This window comes from Heteronotia binoei, chromosome 15 (genome assembly GCF_032191835.1).
Source record: "Heteronotia binoei isolate CCM8104 ecotype False Entrance Well chromosome 15, APGP_CSIRO_Hbin_v1, whole genome shotgun sequence".
Taxonomy (NCBI): domain Eukaryota; kingdom Metazoa; phylum Chordata; class Lepidosauria; order Squamata; family Gekkonidae; genus Heteronotia; species Heteronotia binoei.
Genome location: NC_083237.1, coordinates 27,060,203 through 27,068,245, shown reverse-complemented (window position 1 = coordinate 27,068,245; position 8,043 = coordinate 27,060,203).

The window sequence follows — 8,043 nt, the reverse complement described above, 5'->3', positions numbered from 1 at the left end:
CTCTTCCCTGCAAAAGAGAGAAGTGAAAGGCAGGTGTCAGTCAGTCAGCATGAATATAATCCTTCTTGAGTTATACACTCTTCTCCCTGCTTGGGCTGTCACCCTCCAGGTGGCTCCTGGAGATCTCCTGCTATTACATTCCATCTCCAGACAACCAAAATCAGTTCCCCTGGAGAAGATGGCTGCTTTGGAGGCAATGCTAGGCATTCCATATGTACATGATTGTTTCTGGCATTGTACCCTGCAGAGGTACCCTTGCTCTCCCCAGGCTCTACCCCCAAAACTCCAGGTATTTCCTAACCCAAAGGCGGCAACCCTATAAGGTCCCTAAAATCCTGTTTAAAGAAATTTCATCCCAGATTTTCAAATACCAGCATTACTTTTGACAGAGGGGGCTTTGGCTCCTCCTACCTCCCAACCTGCCACTCCTCCTTCCTGAGAATCCCTCGTTTCTTCTTCCCTTTCTCCCCAAACCTTCAAGTTCATTTTCCTTCCAGAGGATAAAGAAGGCCCCAGATATGTTTCTTTGTTCTTTAAGGACTGATTCATACATGCGGAAATCCTCAATCTACAGGCACAAGAATGACTATTTGGAATGTTCTACTCTCGGGTGGGGGGGAGGGGAGAAAGGGGGTTTACAACTTTTTGCCCTGGGGAACTAGTTTTCTGTGTGAAGGGAGGTTCTGTGTATAACAAAGGAAAGCCAGAATCACTCCACCTGCAGTCTAAAATGGTGCAGTTCATTCTATCAGCCTCTCTTGGCAAATCTGGATCCGAATACCCACTTCTCCATTTTTTCCATTCACTTTAATTAATAGATTTGTTTAAAAAAAACCAAACAAACAAACTACTCACTCTTCTGCCATGTTGGGAAATAAAACTTCAATCTGCTATTAGGGGGAAAAGAAAAAGAAATATTATTCTTTCATATGTGCACAACTTCACTTATCCTCCAGGGGGTGCAAATTTCTTTCTGCTTTCTCAAGGAGCCAAAGGAAGATGCTTGCAGTTGCTCCTTCTGGTTTTTCTTGGAGAAGCAGAAATGTGACCAAGAAAGTCAACGGACATTTTTTTCTTTTTCTTTCTTTCTTTTTTTTTTTTTTTGTAAATCAAGAGCCTGAGGTAGTAAATTTGAATTTAGTTTTGGATTGTTAGATTTCTAATCCTTAATCCCACAAACAGTGGTTATTCCGATGCCCATGGCCCTGTCGGTTTAATAAAGGCTTGCACTGGAGAAGCTGCAGATTTTCATTTAGCTTCCTTCTATCTGATTATTAATCCCCTGTCAAAAGGCACACCAGTATATCACTCCTCAGTCCCACAAGGGTGTAGCACAATAATAATCTCTACACCCATTTTCCTTTTGTTGACAGTGTTATACAATAACCGCAAAACAATATAAAATATTAGTTGTGCACAGACCATTCATAAAGTAAGAGGGAACGTTGGCATGAGTCCAAAAGTCAGCTGACGCACAAGAAAATTCACAGCCAAAATTAGCTTCCAATAGAGAGGCTCAAAAGAAAGAGGCTGTCTCGGGTTCCAAAGTTCTCATTGTTCTGTCTTTTCAAGAGATCGCTTCATATTAAAATAATCTCTCTCTGTCCCACTTTCTTGGAGCTCACAATCTTAGAAAAATAAAACACCAGGAAGATTAGGTTTTTTTACCCATATATTCTTAGACAGTGTGAACGAAATCCATGCAGCTGTCTCTTCATTAGAACATTAGCTCATTATTACTACTCTTAAATGGGATAGATCAGTTTTAATTGCTAAGCATTCCATATGTACATGATTGTTTGTTGGCCATTAACCAATAAACTGTAACTTTGAATTATGCTATATTCCCATCCATGACTAAGGCATCATCTATCAGGTGATGATTTTATATGGTCCTTCCATTGTAAAGGCATTAGCAGCAGCTACGGCTGCTTCCCCTACACTTTCCTTGCCCTAATCCCTGCTGCTGTTGACCTATCACTATAGAGTCGACACAGTGATATGTTACTTAAAGCCCCCCACCCATTATTTGGTAGTGTGGTGCAGGGTGGGGGGACCGACTGTTGGCTGTGCAAGATAAGACTGAGGCATGGAAGACGTCTGCAAAAATATTCACCTTCCTCTCCATGCAGCATGCAAAGAGACTTTGGTTGTGATAAGAAGAGCCCTGCTGGATCAGGCCAGTGGCCCTTCTAGTCCAGCATCCTGTCTCACACAGGGGCCAACCAGCTCCTCCAGAAGGCCAACAACAGGACAAACAGGATGAGGCCTTCCCCTGATGTTGCCTCCTGGCTCTGGGATTCAGAGGCATAGAGCCTCTGAATGTGGAGGTTCCCCTCAGTCACCAGGGTTAGTAGTCACTGATAGATTGATCCTCCATGAATCTATCTAATCTCCTTCAAAAGCTGTTTATTCTTGTGGCCATCACAACATCCTCTGGCAGCAAACTCCACACTGAAATCACTCACTGTATAAAAACTTATTTCCTTTTGTCCATTCTGAATCTACTGCCCATCAGTTTCATTAGATGCCCTCAAGTTCTAGTATTTTGGGAGGGAGAAAATGTTCTCTGTCAACTCCCTTGCCTAAAAGACTGTATCAAACCAGATATGGGAAAGACCACACCAAATGTGGGACACACACATAAAGTAGATGACTAGGGATGATGTCATGGGGCTGTTCTAAACAACAACAACAACCAAACCAACTCTGCTCAAGTTTGAAAGACAAACCAGAACAAAACCCCTGGGTGGATACAGCTGGAGTATCACCTTCATTATTCTCCTTCATCTTTGATTCCTTCCTTTCCCAAGTTCTTGTATCTCTTTGACATATTCCAGACTTTCCTGAAAGCCATACTGACCTGATGTGACATTTCTTCTGTTTTGGGAGTGTGTGGTGGTATAAGTGCCATCGTCATACCCAGGGGTAGAATTCTAGCAGGAGCTCCTTTGCATATTAGGCCACACACCCCTGATGTAGCCAGTCCTCCTGGAACTTACAGTAGGCCCTGTAAGAAGAGCCCTGTAAACTCCAGAGGACTGGCTACAACAGGGGTGTGTGGCTTAATATGCAAAGGACCTCCTTTTAGAATTCCACCCCTAGTCACACCTGATATGACAACTCCAGAGTTTTCAAGGCAAGAGATGAAGAGAGGCGGTTTGCCATTGCCTGCCTCTGCATAGCAACTTTGGGCTTCCTTGGTGGTCTCCTATCCAAGGACTAAGCAGGGCCATCCACAGCATCACCAGCTATTACAAGCATTTGCTCACCAGCTCTCTTTGCTAAATCCATGACACATGCATGAAGAAACTGCACTCTGTACAAGCTCAGAGGCTTACAATTGTCTCATTTGTCTCCACTATCCAAAACAGGCTGTGGGGTGGAACCCAGCCCTGCCCTGACTTGAAATTAAGCTCTGCTGAAAGATGGTGGCAGCCCATTCTACCACCTCAAGGTTCTGCTTACAGAAGTGAGAGGGGGGCGGAATGTCATGTTCTGAGTCAATTTCTTTGCATTTTTCCCCTCTGTGGAAAAACTAGAAAATTTAGGCAACTCACCTTTGAAATATATGGTATGAAAAAGTCTGAGGACTTTTTTAAAATTTCCAATGGAAAAATTGGGCAACACTGAAATAAAACCCTACTATAAATATTCTTTTTGAGTGAGAACAATATTGGCTTACAAAGCATTTCACTCTAAATATTCAGCATGAAAAATGTTTGAGGACTTTCTCAGGTTTTCCAGTAGAAAAACTGGGAAATTTGGGGGAGAACTGAAACAAAACCATTATGCTGTAGATGTAATCAAAAAGGTGGCAGAGCAGTTTTTAAACTAAATCTTGGAGGAAAGCCGACAGGAGATGAAATGTCTCTGGTTCGGGAGGACTCATCTCAAAGAGATGAGGGGTTAGCTGCTATTTTTCTACCGGGTAACAGACCAGAGTTGTCCACTGTGAAGGTGACAAATGGTATGGACTGTCTGCCAGAGTCTCGAGGCGGCAGGAGGAAGGTGGCGGGCCTAGCTTGCCTGGGAAATTATAGATGTTTGTATGCAAATGCTAGAAGTGTTCGAAGTAAAATTGGTGAATTGGAATGTTTAGTGTTGGGAGAAAACACAGACATTGTGGGCATTTCAGAAGCTTGGTGGAATGTGGAGAACCAGTGGGACACGGTGATTCCTGGATATAAGTTATATCGGAAGGATAGGGAGGGAAGGGTTGGAGATGGGGTGGCTCTGTATGTCAGAGAGGATATACGGTCCAGTAAGACTGAGGTCAGAGAATTAGATTCACTTTTAGAAATGCTTTGGGTTGAAATAGAGGGCCCAAAAGGAAATTTAACTATGGGAGTTTGTTATCGCCCACCAAATCAAAAGAGAGAGGATGATTATAATATGATGGAAGGCTTAAAGATAGCGGCTAAACGTAAAAACTGTGTCGTAATAGGTGATTTTAACTACCCGCAGATTGATTGGGTCAATATGTGTTCTGGTCGAGAGAAAGAGATTGAGTTTCTTGATGCTCTCAATGACTGTGCTATGGAGCGGATGGTCTCAGAACCTACCAGGGATGGGGTGATCCTGGATTTGGTCCTAAGTAATGCCCAAGACTTGGTGAGAGATATAAAAGTGATTGCACCGCTTGGGAGCAGTGACCATAATGTTATTGATTTCACCGTTTGTATAAATAGGGAGTTGTCCAAAAAGACCGCCACAACCATGTTTAACTTTAAAAGGGGTAAATTCACTGAGATGAGGAGGCATGTGAGGAGGAAACTGAAAGGAAAGGTAAATACGGTCAAAACCCTTGGGGAAGCTTGGACGCTATTTAAAACTATAATCCTAGAAGCGCAGATAAAATACATACCACAAGTTAGGAAAGGTACAAACAGGCATAAGAAAAGGCCTGCATGGTTAACAAACAAAGTAATGGAAGCTGTAAAAGGTAAGAAGGACTCCTTTAAGCGGTGGAAAACCAGTCCAAGTGAGATTAATAAAAGGGAACACAGCCTATGGCAAATCAAATGCAAGATTGTGATCAGGCAGGCAAAAAGGGACTATGAGGAGCATATTGCAAAAAACATAAAGACCAACAATAAAAATTTCTTCAAATATATTAGAAGTAGGAAACCAGCCAGGGAGGCAGTGGGGCCCTTGGATGACCATGGGGTAAAAGGATTACTGAAGGATGATAGGGAAATGGCTGAGAAGCTAAATGAATTTTTTGCCTCCGTCTTCACTGTGGAAGACGAGAACTTTTTGCCCGCCTCAGAACCACTAATTTTGGAAGGGGTGTTGAAAGACCTGAGTCAGATTGAGGTGACAAAAGAGGAGGTCCTACAACTGATAGACAAATTAAAAACTAATTAGTCACCGGGTCCGGATGGCATACATCCGAGAGTTCTGAAAGAACTCGAAGTTGAACTTGTGAATCTTCTAACAAAAATCTGTAATCTTTCATTGAAATCTGCCTCCGTTCCTGAGGACTGGAAGGTAGCAAATGTCACCCCCATCTTTAAAAAGGGTTCCAGAGGAGATCCGGGAAATTACAGGCCAGTCAGTCTGACTTCAATACCGGGAAAGTTGGTAGAAACCATTATCAAGGACAGAACGAGTAGGCACATTGATGAACACGGGTTATTGAGGAAGACTCAGCATGGGTTCTGCAAGGGAAGATCTTGCCTCACTAACCTGTTACATTTTTTTGAGGGGGTGATCAAACATGTGGACAAAGGAGACCCGATAGATGTTGTTTACCTTGACTTCCAGAAAGCTTTTGATAAAGTTCCTCATCAGAGGCTCCTTAGAAAGCTTGAGAGTCATGGAGTAAAAGGACAGGTCCTCTTGTGGATCAAAAACTGGCTGAGTAATAGGAAGCAGAGAGTGAGTATAAATGGGCAGTCTTCGTAGTGGAGGCCGGTAAGCAGTGGGGTGCCGCAGGGCTCGGTACTGGGTCCCATGCTCTTTAACTTGTTCATAAATGATTTAGAGTTGGGAGTGAGCAGTGAAGTGGCCAAGTTTGCGGATGACACTAAATTGTTCAGGGTGGTGAGAACCAGAGAGGATTGTGAGGAACTCCAAAGGTTTACAAAAAGCCTTTGCTTTTATATTGCCATTTGCCACAATACACAGGGCTTCTCCCTGATGGTGCCATACTCTCCTCCTCACGGTAGCCGTCACCCCATGTGGCTAGGCCTAAGCAGTTCCCAGGATCCCCTTTTAGGTGGTCCAAAGAAACCCAACCTCTGTCTACTGCCCTTGAAAAAAAAACTAGTAGGTTCCAATTTGTATAGTTTTTGATGAACACCCAGATGTTATGTAAACTGTGTATGCGAGAATTGTGTTTTTGCAGGTATACTAATCACCAAGCTGCCATTAGCCACCTACTCCCTGCGGAGCATACCTGCTGGGATGTCAGATCCTTGTTTGCCACCCTGTATTACGTGAACTACCCCGAGCCACCAAGGGTATGAAATTACCATGAACTGCGAATGTGGAGACGTTAAAAAGAAACCACAAGTTTTTTTCTGGAAACCAGCATGATTATTTCCACCGAGAAAAAAACTCACAAAGAGTGCCACACGCTGGGGGTTTTTTTAATTCAGAAAAGTGCTTTTGTTCTCTTGCTTCAGCCCACCACCACCACTGAGCCCTCTCTGGCCTTTGCCTACACTTGTCTGAAGTGTGTACCAGAGATATTCTTATCACCAGAGCCTCTTCAGAAGCAGCTAAATTTGTGCTGCATTATCACTTCTGAAGAGGGCCAGGCCATTCCGCAAGGAGGCAGCAGCCCCTGGCAGAACAAGCACAGCAAGCCAGAGACAGATGGGGGAGGGCAGCTGGGTCACCATTGCCACAACCCGTTCTCTGCCCTCTCTGTTTTCTTTTGCCTGGGTCGGGAGGGGACCACTTCTTCACAAGGATCGATAAAGAAACACAGCTTAGATATAGAGGGAGGCTCGGGATGGAGCTGAATTCCTGACACATGCAGGGAGATGAATATGGAGAGAAGCTGTTTGAAACGATTTCCTTCCACCTCAGAAATCAGAGGTGGGGGAGGGGGAGAGAGATCACAAGTTGCAAGCAAAAATATAGAAAGCTCCCCTCCTTCCCCAAGAGAACTGTGAAGGGACACTTTTATTCTTAGCCCTAGGTGTGAAATCAACCATTCAGCACCCTTGCTGGAGACATCTGCTACCGGGAACAGCCAGAAATGTTGCAGGAGTTGCGCTTTGAAGGAACGCAGAAGCCACCCAATTGGCTTTTTTCCCCATACAAAAGATCAGCACCACCGACAACTCTTGAAACTGGCCCGAGCTCACTCTAAACCAGGCATACCTCGGTGAGAAGGATTAAGCTCCTACGTTCCCCCTTCCACGGAGGCCACATCCCCACCCTTTGGATTACTGGACTCCCTCCAGCTGATAAATTGATAGTCTGGTTTAAAGCTCTGAACTGCAATTTAATTCCATGTTAAGGTCACAACAGCATAAGCAAGCAGCGTTAATACACTTGTGGGGGGGCGAGCTATTCAAGAGGGCGCAACTTCTGTGCTGTTCCTGCACATTAAGACCTTAGGTACACTCAGGCTGAACAAACGAACTCACGTAAACACATTCTCAATCTCTTTAGGCTGAACAGGGCACATGAGAGCTGTATCACCTGTGACTGGGACGGTGCCACGGCGGAGCTCTTAGAACCACCTCTTTGCAGGCGATGAAGAAGATGCTGGGAATTGTTATTATCGATAGAGCGGCACTATCAGGGTGCTTGCTTCTGCCTCCCAGCAATGCCTGCTTGGGAAATAATCACCCACAAACAAACTCACACACAGAAAGAACCAGCAGCCTCGCTGCTCTAGGAAATGGAGAACTATGACAACCTTGAACGTCAATTTATTGCACCCTGCAAAAGCTGTCCTGATGTTGCCACTGCTTAGTTATAGAAGGGCTTTTTGAAACACAGAAACCAGAGCGGTTCTCTGTATCATGATGTATTATCCTATATATTAACCCCACAGCAGAGGGTTTATAATCTACCTCA